We start from the raw sequence: 12,075 nt of genomic DNA on the forward strand, positions 1-12,075 counted from the left end.
TCAAATACATGCAATGAAAGTTTTCAAGATAACCTCTTGGGAAAATTTGTGTTCCAAATTTTTCTTCCTTCCCACTTTTTTCTCCCACAAACTGCAAATGATCTGATATAGGTGAAACATGTGCAGTTCTTCTGAACATATTTTCACATATGTCATCCCATAGCAGTAGTTTAAAAATGCTTCTTTTTTATTACTTACTTTACTATCTTATTTTTAAGTAAAATATACAGTCATAAATTTGTTTCTTTTATAAATTTATTGTGCATTTAATTGTCTTGAGCTACTTTGGATTCATAATTAGACATAAACAGATATTTGGGAAACACATACATAAGCACACACACATATATTTGGGGAATTTGTTCTCAACTAGAGAAAATATTTTATTTTAAAGAATTGCTAAGGAGATGCTTTTAGAAGAAATCAAAGCCAACTTTTCCTGTGATGAAAGTGAAGAAACAGATGATAAAAATAATAATGAAAACAGTGATGAAACAAATAGAAGAAATAAAGGTGAGAAGCATCAGAAAGAGTTGCACATGCATATGTTCATTTCTTGATGAAGGTCAGTGTGCTTCGGGAAAATGCAAAATTAATATTAAATAGGTATAGTTTAGAAAATTGTTACAAGATTACCCAGTAAATAAATATCTAGTTTTTGAAAAGATGGAAACACTTTGTATGTGGCCCTTTATCTCAACAAGTATAAATATTTGAAATGGTTGGAATCTGCTAAAAAGGGTATGTACTTATCAAGTTTGAATATATGCTAAGGGCTCGATGAGTGATTTGATTTATTTGGAATTTGGGATATAGATCGTAACCTATTTATGCCTTCACATGTCATTTTTCCATTATTAGAGATTTATGAAAAAAGCAATTTGGAACCTGATTTACTTGATAAAGTAACTGAGAAAACTAAGAAGCTTAAGTATCAATGCCCAGGAGTTACACATAATCTAAGTATAAGTGCTGGAGAATCTTCAGCGGAAACAAAAGAAAGCAAATGTAGAAAGAAGAGGAATGATAAATATAAAATTCATTCCTTTAAAATGTCACAAAGGAGGGGTTCCTGCTTCCACCACTTAAATCAAAGCATATTTGCTGAGTACTTCTAGTTTCTCTAAGACTGTGAAAGGAGGTAGGAATAAAAATAAAAATAAAGTCATCTCTACCAGTATATCTGGGCACAATAAATTGACGGGCAGAAATAGCCGTGTGTGTGTGTGTATGTGTGTGTGTGTATGTATGTGTGTGTGTGTGTATGTATGTGTGTGTGTGTATGTATGTGTGTGTGTTTACCAAGTGTTGTGGGCTGAAAACTGAGCAGATGCACTGAGGTCAGAGCACTTAAGGCCAATGACAATTGGACAGTTCTCTGTTAGTATGTGCTTGGAGAAAGAACAGCCCTGCCCACTATGCTGTGCAAGCTTGATCTGTTGTAGAGGAGATTGGGTGGAGTAACACGAGCCAGGGGTGGATGGAGTAAGAAAGTCAGAGTCGCTCCTGGCCAGATTCGTGTCGCCTTTTGCTCTCACTTCGTGTCGCCATTCCCTTCACGTCCACAAAGAATAAAGATCAAGGACTTTTGCTGATCCTGACTCGGGCTGATTCCACAGTCTCGAGGGAGCTAACGCGGTCGTTCCCACCAAGTAAATATAACAAGAACTTGGAAGTGAAGTTTAAGAAAAAGGGTCAAATGTGGCAGTTTAAGAATTATTGGTAACGTAGAAAGTCACTTTTGTTAACTGATAGAAGAAACAAGTTTGCTTAAGACAAGAATAAACGTATTTGACATGTATTGTCAACTAGATGACCATAATTGAGCATGTTTTAAAAGCCACTTTTCTATTTATTTCAAGGGAGCATCGAGAACTCAGATCATTCTACCTTTCAAGTACCTGATGTTATTGAAGATATACATGAGACTGAAAATGAACAGCCAAGAACGAGATAGTATAATAGTTTTCTAGTTCCTATTTCCATAATTTTGCAATGTTATTTTTAAAGAAATTAGTGTGTATTGTATTTTTCATATCCTTGTGACTATGGTAAATTGCCAGATATGTATAATTACCTACTTGAGTTCATGATTGCAGAGTGAGAGCAAAGGGTGATAAAATTGATTTCAAGTGTATCTCTACAAAATTTAATTCTTCTGCTAATACCCTTTGAATTAAAATTCTTTTTCTAAATTCTGGTAATTGCTTTGTTAAGGTAACTTTTTAAAGGAAAGCTTAGTTCTTTACATTATTTAGTGGAAGGATTTTTGAATTACCAATTTAACTTGATATAATATATTTATAAAAAGACTTTTAAAAAATAACTTTATATTGGCTATTGTTTTAAATAATTTTAGGAGGCAGTTTTTATTGATTTAAAATCTTTTGAATAAAAAATTCAAGTATCTTTTAATCAGTAAACATTTATGAAACACCTTTTATTTATCAGACACTTATCCTGACTACTAGGAATACAAAAAGAGGCAAAAGACAGCCTCTTCTCTCCCTGCTATCCATTTTGCTCTGCAGTGTTTTGTTGTCTTTGTTACGTTGAGTCATTTGCCTCAATTATTTTATGGAGCCCTCGGAAAGAGCACATGTTCACAAGGTGGTTAGACAAAGCAGCACAAGGACACTCTTCAGGTGTCCCTTAAGCACTTCAGAAGGGATTGTGTATCTGGGGAGACCCCGGCCCCGTACCACCCAGCATGGTGTGCCCTGCGGGGCCGTGCTGTGTGAGGGAAGCCGAATCCAACAGGCCCCAGAGAAAGGTAAGATACAGAAAGTACAAAGAATATTTTGGGGGAAGGCTTATTTATCTTTTTATGTAATAGTATAAAATAAAATATGTATGGAAGAATAATACATGTTTAGCATATATATTGGATTCCTTGCTGTCTAGGAGAGGGGTTAGAGAGAAGGAAAATAATTTGGAACACGAAGTTTTGCAAATGTGAATGTTGAAAACTGCATGTTTTGAATATAGAAAAATTTTAATAAAAAATGAAAAGAAAAAATTTCAAAATCAATAACCAGAAAAATATTGACACAAAACTGCAAATCTCTTCTGAATAGCTTGTTAATCTTATAATATAAGTCCTGAAGTTATCATGTAAACAATAAAAACAAACAAAAAAAAAGCTTGCTTTTTTGCTAATAAGCAAGCATGGTAGAATTTTAAATATAACCGTCTAGCATTCAAAATGAGCACAGTTTTCCAATAATTTGAACATTTCTTGGCATCATCCTTCTTTGGACACAGAGTGATGTTTTTGATTCTGAGGCCATTACTGGGTCTTCCAAATTATTTGTATATTGATTGCAGCAATTAAGGGCATCTTCTTTTAGGATTGTAAATACTTTAGCTGAAAATCCTTCATAAGCCTCACTTGACTTCATTCTTCAAGATGTCTGGCTCTAAATTTGTAACCACAGCATGATATTTCTTTTGTTTATTCTTGCTATAGCTTCATTTCTCTACTTCTGTTTAAGTCCTACCGTTTTTTGTCTTATTTCTTCCTATTGTTCATTAAAAAAAGTTTCTGTCTTTTAAAAAATTTTAGCATGCATTTTCAAAAAAATTTAGGGCTCAAGAAAATTTTAGTACTTTTATAAGATTTTGAATATTTAAATTCCTAATTGATAAAGTTTATGTACTATTTCATAAAACATATTCCCATATTAGTCACAGACGTGAAAGAAGAAACCAATCAAAAGGGTAGAACATGGAAATTATTAAAAGAAATGAAATAATTACATTTCAGTTGGTGTTCTGAGTCTGTTAGTTAATCTGAATATGGATAACATTAAGTCCTTTGTAATTATGATGCTCAGTAGATAATAAGATATAGGCTATACATATGTAAATAAAATAAAATCTTTCCAAAATAGTAATTTTGTTGAAGGGGGAGGGGGAAGGGGAAAAAATGAAAGAAAGCAAAAAATAGTTCTTTCTCTGGCAGCAGATAGTATGCTCTATCATTAGCCCTTTGGAACTGCATCATTATATTGCTGAGAATAGCTGTTATTCACAGACATTCTGGCAATGATATTGCTATCACTGTATACAAAGTTCTACTAGTTCTGCTCTTGCTACTATGCGTTAGTTTATTTAATTTTATCAACACTATGTGTCTTAGGATTCACGCAAATTTTCGTTTTCTACATTTATTCATTTTAACACAATATTATGGATGTATGGAATGTAAACAGCAGATGATAATAGGCACCAAAAGTTGGGGCTCAGTTGTGAAGAATTCACAATAGTCATTCTCAGGGAAGAGATTCCAGACAAAATGAAGGGACACACTAGACACCAGGAATGGTAAGGATGAAATAGTGTGGGAGAGCATACAGAAGACTAGTTCCTCATTGGAGGCCCATAAGTAGATTATTTAGAGGGAAAATGTAACCTCAGGGATGTTGTTGAGATTTGTGACAGGGCATGGCAAAGGGAGACTGATCCATTCCCATTCAGAATAGATCTCAAGGATTTGACATAACTTGAATTTCTGACTGGACAACCTCCCCAGAGGGTGGGACTCTGGAACTCAACAGATCTTTTATTAGTTCCCTTCTCCATGAAACATTTCTTCATTTTCTCTCTGCTAAATGCACCACCAGTCAGTACCTCACTGATTGCAACATACAGGTATAATGATGCATTTATTTAGATGCACCTTGTCAATTTTTTATTATTTGCTAGAATTATTGATTGTATTATTAAATGCTTATTGGCTTAAGTTAATTATTAACACATAATTGTATAAATGCATATACATAAATCAACTTTTTAAATTAGACTCTTGCTTGGGTGTGTAGGGAGAAAGAATGAAAATAAAGTAGAAAAGGTTCACAGTAGAGAACAAAATAACAGTTTACAAGGAATATATACTATTGAATTGATAATTTCTGCTATTTTTTGGTTTATTTGTACTTTCCATTTTTCTTCTTTTGTTCTTTTATAAAATATATTTTTAAAAGTTTGTTTTCTATTTTTCTTTTTTCTTTCAGTGTGTTATTTTCGTTTTTTATCCACTTAGATTCAGCCTCATTTAGTTTTTTTTCTCATGCATTTTAAAGTTATTTCGATATGTATCTTTCTCGAAATTGAAAACTTCGTTTTACTTTCATTCATTTATTTATTTGGTATTGGAGCTTTGGGAATCAATTTGTCTTTAAAACTAACTATGATTGTATGTTTATTTTTTCTTTTGAAGTTTTTCTTAACATGAGCCAATTTATTTTGATCTTAAATCTTTTTTCTAGATGATAGATTAAGTTAATTTGTCCAAGATAAAATAGAATAAATGCATGCTTATGACCTGTTTAGATGCTTTTCTGTTGTTATTGTACGTCATATTACTTGGAAGCATTTGCCATTCTGAAAGGCATATTCTTGAAGCCATGTTAAAGGAAAGTTGACTTTTTTCCATACTTTTTAGTATATGTAATTTTATCAACACTATGTGTCTTAGGATTCACGCAAATTTTCGTTTTCTACATTTATTCATTTTAACACAATATTATGGATGTATGGAATGTAAACAGCAGATGATAATAGGCACCAAAAGTTGGGGCTCAGTTGTGAAGAATTCACAATAGTCATTCTCAGGGAAGAGATTCCAGACAAAATGAAGGGACACACTAGACACCAGGAATGGTAAGGATGAAATAGTGTGGGAGAGCATACAGAAGACTAGTTCCTCATTGGAGGCCCATAAGTAGATTATTTAGAGGGAAAATGTAACCTCAGGGATGTTGTTGAGATTTGTGACAGGGCATGGCAAAGGGAGACTGATCCATTCCCATTCAGAATAGATCTCAAGGATTTGACATAACTTGAATTTCTGACTGGACAACCTCCCCAGAGGGTGGGACTCTGTCAGAATAAAATTATTAAAGAGAAAATGTTCTTAAAACATTCTCCACAAACAGTGATTCATTCAGCCTACTGTGTAAAAATTATCCTGGCATGGATTCTGTCAATACAAAGTTATTATTAAATAAAATAAAATCTTTCCAAAATAGTAATTTTGTTGAAGGGGGAGGGGGAAGGGGAAAAAATGAAAGAAAGCAAGGGACGAGTAATGCCCCAGAAAGTGAATAAGGAACAACAATAGGAAGGAAACAGGCGAAAAAAGGGTCGAAACAGGAAAAACCAAGAATGAAGAAAAGAAAGAGAAAAAGCAAGGGCAGAGGAAAAGAAACTTGGGAAGGCAGGAAAGAAGCAAGGAACAAAGGGATGTATAGAGGGAAGGAGCAAGAAAGGAGGGAAGAGAAAGAGGAATAAATAACAAGGAAAAGAAGAATGGAGAAGAAAAGAGGAAGAAAGGAGGGAAGCAATGAAGAAACGGGTAAAGAGGGAAAGGAAAAAGGAATAGACATCGATGGAAAGAAGTCCATTCTCCTTTTAGCAGGCTACGACTGGATGCCTCATGTTCTTTTGTTTTTCTCGCTCAATTGTTTTCTTTCTTTATCTGACCTCTGCTTCTGCTAGGTCCAAGAGGTGTCCTTGATGGTCTCGTGGGGAGTACTGATCATGGACTAATTAGCGGGTTGTCTCATTCAATAAGTCAAACATTTCTATGGTGGATGTTCCAGATCACTTCCAATTTTGTCCAAAGGCTGTGTGTTTTCCAGGAAGATTCCTTTTTCCACTTTTGATGGCTGAGAGGACTCATTTTGGGGGTCTCATGCAACCCGGTGTTGGACTCACTTTTCGTAGCTTTTCCCTTTTCTGCTCTTGGCACTTGGAGTTTGGGTCTTCCTATCAGCACCATAGGAGTTTCTGGATCGTGTTCTTTTGTATTTCTCATTCATTTTTCCCCCTTTTCTTTGACACCTGGTTCTAGCAGTCAAGGCAGTTTTCCTTGATGGGGTCATATGAAATGCTACTCAGGTTCTTTTTGGGGGTTGAGTCCTTCAGTAGATCAACCCTTTCTAGGTGGTTGGTATTAGCTCGTTTTCAAAACAGAGTGCCTTTCCATTGAGTTATTTTACAGGAAAATCCCTCCTTTTCTCCTGTTAATCGCTTCTATCACTCTGTTAGTCATGACGTTGCCTTGGTATCCCCTTTGGACTGGGACATTTGGTCTTGCTGTCAGTAGAGTGGCGTTTTGTAGCCCAAAATTTTCCTTTTTTTCTCGCGGAAATCTTTTCATTTTCAAATCATCTGCATGCATCACTTTTCAACATTTGGAGCCTTTGAAAAGGCTTGTGTTCTAAATCGGCCCCTCCCTTCCCCTTATTTTGGTGATCCCCAACTCAGTCTCTGCTCGACTGTCGTATCCACCAATATTGGGAGCCCACCAAAAACCAGCCGCAGATCACTTGGAGATGGCCAGGAAAGGTCTTTTTGCAGTGGGGCCGAGGAGGCCACCACCTCCAGGCCAGTGTCCACTCAGCAGACGGTCGTGGGATTGCAGTCTTCCAGGGTGGAGCTTCGGCAGGGAGGCCTCTACCACCGCTTAGCTGTTCTGCTTTGATTGTAAGTCAGTAGATCAGCAGGGAAGCGACACCAACCAAGTGTACTCCCAATGGCCAGGGTGTTACAAGACCTGCCTAGACCTAGCCAGCCCTGGGGGGGGGTTGTAAGATGGGAATGTGCTTTCTTGGATGGGTGGGGAGATGTAGTTTGTCTGTTAAAATTATTGGGGTGTGGGATTCATTTTGCTCTTAGAATGCCTTTTTGACATGCAAGGGGGGGCTGGAGGGGGGGTGTTGGCCTTTCTTGATGGGTTTCTATGGTAACAGTGTTTGGGGTGGCTGTTGTTGGAGGAGGAATCTGGTTGCCACACTGGGCTGCCCTGGGAACCAGACCTCTCTGCACCCCCAGGCCAGTTACCTTATGGAGCAGCAGAGGGTCCAGGTCTGGTCCCTTCTTCTGGGGGTGCCCCATCTAAGGTGGGGTCTGGCTGTGAGATAGAACCTGCTCACCTGCACGGCGGGCAGTTGCTGTGGCGTTTGTGTCCTCTGGGGAGAATTTCCCAAGGCGGGGCCTCTGCCTGAACCCCCGCTGTGAGGCCTGTTTATTGCCCCTCCTTGTTATTCTCCTCCTGCTCTTCTTCCTTATCTTCCAGTTCTCTTAGTATATATACTGTGTGTGTGTGTGTGTGTGTGTGTGTGTGTGTGTGTGTGTGTGTGTGTGTGTGTGTGTGTGTGTGTGTGTGTGTGTGTGTGTGTGTGTGTGTGTGTGTGTGTGTGTGTGTGTGTGTGTGTGTGTGTGTGTGTGTGTGTGTGTGTGTGTGTGTGTGTGTGTGTGTGTGTGTGTGTGTGTGTGTGTGTGTGTGTGTGTGTGTGTGTGTGTGTGTGTGTGTGTGTGTGTGTGTGTGTGTGTGTGTGTGTGTGTGTGTGTGTGTGTGTGTGTGTGTGTGTGTGTGTGTGTGTGTGTGTGTGTGTGTGTGTGTGTGTGTGTGTGTGTGTGTGTGTGTGTGTGTGTGTGTGTGTGTGTGTGTGTGTGTGTGTGTGTGTGTGTGTGTGTGTGTGTGTGTGTGTGTGTGTGTGTGTGTGTGTGTGTGTGTGTGTGTGTGTGTGTGTGTGTGTGTGTGTGTGTGTGTGTGTGTGTGTGTGTGTGTGTGTGTGTGTGTGTGTGTGTGTGTGTGTGTGTGTGTGGGAAACAAATCTTTTCTCGGGGGCTCCCTCTGTACTGAGTTCGCACGACCCCCACTCCCTTACAACCCACCATAAATACTTGTACTTTTGCCCACAATAAATGAGACTTGACCAGAAAGCCTGTCTTGTCTCCATTCTAAGCGTCTCTTGTCCCGCCCTTTCTTTTCTATGTGTCAATAAACAGAAATTTATTCTCATTTCAATCGACTTTAATGAAATGACTAGTCTGCTGTGCTTTGTTAACACTTGAATTGGTTTTGTTTAGATTATGTTCCTCTGTTCACCTTTACTACATTTAAATGTGATTCTTTCTATTCCTTCCCAGATAAATCAGGTTTTTTCTTTCTTTATCTGACCTCTGCTTCTGCTAGGTCCAAGAGGTGTCCTTGATGGTCTCGTGGGGAGTACTGATCATGGACTAATTAGCGGGTTGTCTCATTCAATAAGTCAAACATTTCTATGGTGGATGTTCCAGATCACTTCCAATTTTGTCCAAAGGCTGTGTGTTTTCCAGGAAGATTCCTTTTTCCACTTTTGATGGCTGAGAGGACTCATTTTGGGGGTCTCATGCAACCCGGTGTTGGACTCACTTTTCGTAGCTTTTCCCTTTTCTGCTCTTGGCACTTGGAGTTTGGGTCTTCCTATCAGCACCATAGGAGTTTCTGGATCGTGTTCTTTTGTATTTCTCATTCATTTTTCCCCCTTTTCTTTGACACCTGGTTCTAGCAGTCAAGGCAGTTTTCCTTGATGGGGTCATATGAAATGCTACTCAGGTTCTTTTTGGGGGTTGAGTCCTTCAGTAGATCAACCCTTTCTAGGTGGTTGGTATTAGCTCGTTTTCAAAACAGAGTGCCTTTCCATTGAGTTATTTTACAGGAAAATCCCTCCTTTTCTCCTGTTAATCGCTTCTATCACTCTGTTAGTCATGACGTTGCCTTGGTATCCCCTTTGGACTGGGACATTTGGTCTTGCTGTCAGTAGAGTGGCGTTTTGTAGCCCAAAATTTTCCTTTTTTTCTCGCGGAAATCTTTTCATTTTCAAATCATCTGCATGCATCACTTTTCAACATTTGGAGCCTTTGAAAAGGCTTGTGTTCTAAATCGGCCCCTCCCTTCCCCTTATTTTGGTGATCCCCAAACTCAGTCTCTGCTCGACTGTCGTATCCACCAATATTGGGAGCCCACCAAAAACCAGCCGCAGATCACTTGGAGATGGCCAGGAAAGGTCTTTTTGCAGTGGGGCCGAGGAGGCCACCACCTCCAGGCCAGTGTCCACTCAGCAGACGGTCGTGGGATTGCAGTCTTCCAGGGTGGAGCTTCGGCAGGGAGGCCTCTACCACCGCTTAGCTGTTCTGCTTTGATTGTAAGTCAGTAGATCAGCAGGGAAGCGACACCAACCAAGTGTACTCCCAATGGCCAGGGTGTTACAAGACCTGCCTAGACCTAGCCAGCCCTGGGGGGGGGGTGGGACTCAGCATGATCACAGTCCCCATAAAACCTCAGAGTGTAGCCCTTCTTCCCCAAGGCAGTCGTACTCCTGGAAAGCGGCCGCTCTTTGCAGCCTCTTTGCCGAGTCTGTCTGCCCCTTTCCTGTAGAGGAAGCTGAGGACATCCTTGCTCCTATGGTATTCCCAAAGGCAAAAGATCTGGGAATGCAGCCAACAATCAACTACCCAGCCAAGCCTGGCTGCATTGTCTTCCAGGGAAGGAGACCACCATTCCACGAAACAGGGGAATGGCACCTATGCCTAAGGAAAGAACCCGAGCTAAATCATATCTATACATAGAGGACTCAAGAGGAGCCGAAAAAGATAAAAGAAATCTCGAGCGCTCTCTTTCAGTTCCTGGCATACATAAAGAGCCCAGGAAGACTTGGGTTTTCCTGTCATCATCGTTGTAAAAAGGCATTAGAAGTGTGAAGAGGATTGTATCAGAAAAAGGGAGACGTGGAGGCAAAAAGAGCGAAATCACAACTCACCAAGAGGCAGAGGAAATTTATCCCATCTGAGGGAAGTCCCGGAGAGGGAGGGACATTTTATATTTACCATATAAAAAGGGGAAAACTATTCTCTCTACATCAGGCTATTTTTCCATGTCATCACAATCAAATGAGGCAGGAACCACACTTAGTCCACTCACCCAATGGACACAGGGAAAGAGCTCTTTGGACCTTTTCGGAAAAATCTCCTAGAGCTCTTTGACATTTCATTCTTCCCTCATTTGAAGAAATGAAGAAAATGAGACCAATTGAGTCCAATTAACTCACGGTTGGTAATGACAAGAGTAAAAACGTGCATTTCTTGGCCCCGTTTTAGATTTCCCGGTCTCCTTTGTCTGCCCTTCCCTTAGCAAAGGAGTAACATTTTGTTTTTGAGACCCACATTCATTTCTTCCATCAGAAGTGAGGGACAGCAGCAGGTCTCTATCCCTGGGTGAGACCCAAGCTGGGGCCTGAAGCCATGGGAGTGCGAATTGGAAGAGCAGGGATGTTGGTGGTCTTCGAAGTCACCCAATGGGGGAGGAGAGGACGGGGAGGAGAAGAAGGAGGAGGAGCTGGAGGCAGCTGAGATGGAGGGGCAATAAACAGGGCCAGCCTTGGGAAACTCTCCCCAGACAACACAGGCTCTCCGACAACTGCCCGCCCCGCAGGCGAGCGTGTTCTACAGCACAGCCAGAGCCCAGCTTAGCCCCACAGACCTCTAGGGGGGCTGTGAAGACCAAAGGAGAGCCTTTGGCCAGGGGGCGGTGGCCCAAGGGATGGCTGCCCGCGACTCCAGTTCCTCGACCGTGAAGGCGGGGCCTTCGAATGTCCAGCTCCCCGGCGCAAACTCCGCCCCACGTGCAAGCGAGCCGTTGGGACGTCGTGGAGCGTTGCCAGGCTACCAGAAGGAGCGCGGCCCAGGCGCTTTCCAGGCTCCCAGAGTCAAGCCAAGTGAAAGGAAGAAACGAAGGAGAGTCCCAGGGCGCTGGGAGACCCAGAAAAGGAAGGGCGAAGTAGGAAAGGAAATGAAGAAGTCCAACACACCCACGGGTGGGGCTTAAGAAAAGAAAGGAAAAACAAGACTCGAAGAAGAAAAGAATTACCATCGATTGGAAGAAAAAGGAAAGAAAGTAAGGCGGGAACCAAAGAGCAATGAGAAAAGCAAGAGAGATAGGGGACAGGGATGGATGGGAAGGAACCAATGGAGCACAGAAGGTTAAAATCAAGGGGGAAGAAAGCAGGAAGTCAAGAAGAAAGAACAAGAAGGAAAGAAAGGAGCAACAAAGGATAGAAAAAGGAAAGAAAGCAAGGGACGAGTAATGCCCCAGAAAGTGAATAAGGAACAACAATAGGAAGGAAACAGGCGAAAAAAGGGTCGAAACAGGAAAAACCAAGAATGAAGAAAAGAAAGAGAAAAAGCAAGGGCAGAGGAAAAGAAACTTGGGAAGGCAGGAAAGAAGCAAGGAACAAAGGGATGTAT

Source organism: Antechinus flavipes, chromosome X (genome assembly GCF_016432865.1).
Source record: "Antechinus flavipes isolate AdamAnt ecotype Samford, QLD, Australia chromosome X, AdamAnt_v2, whole genome shotgun sequence".
Lineage (NCBI taxonomy): Eukaryota > Metazoa > Chordata > Mammalia > Dasyuromorphia > Dasyuridae > Antechinus > Antechinus flavipes.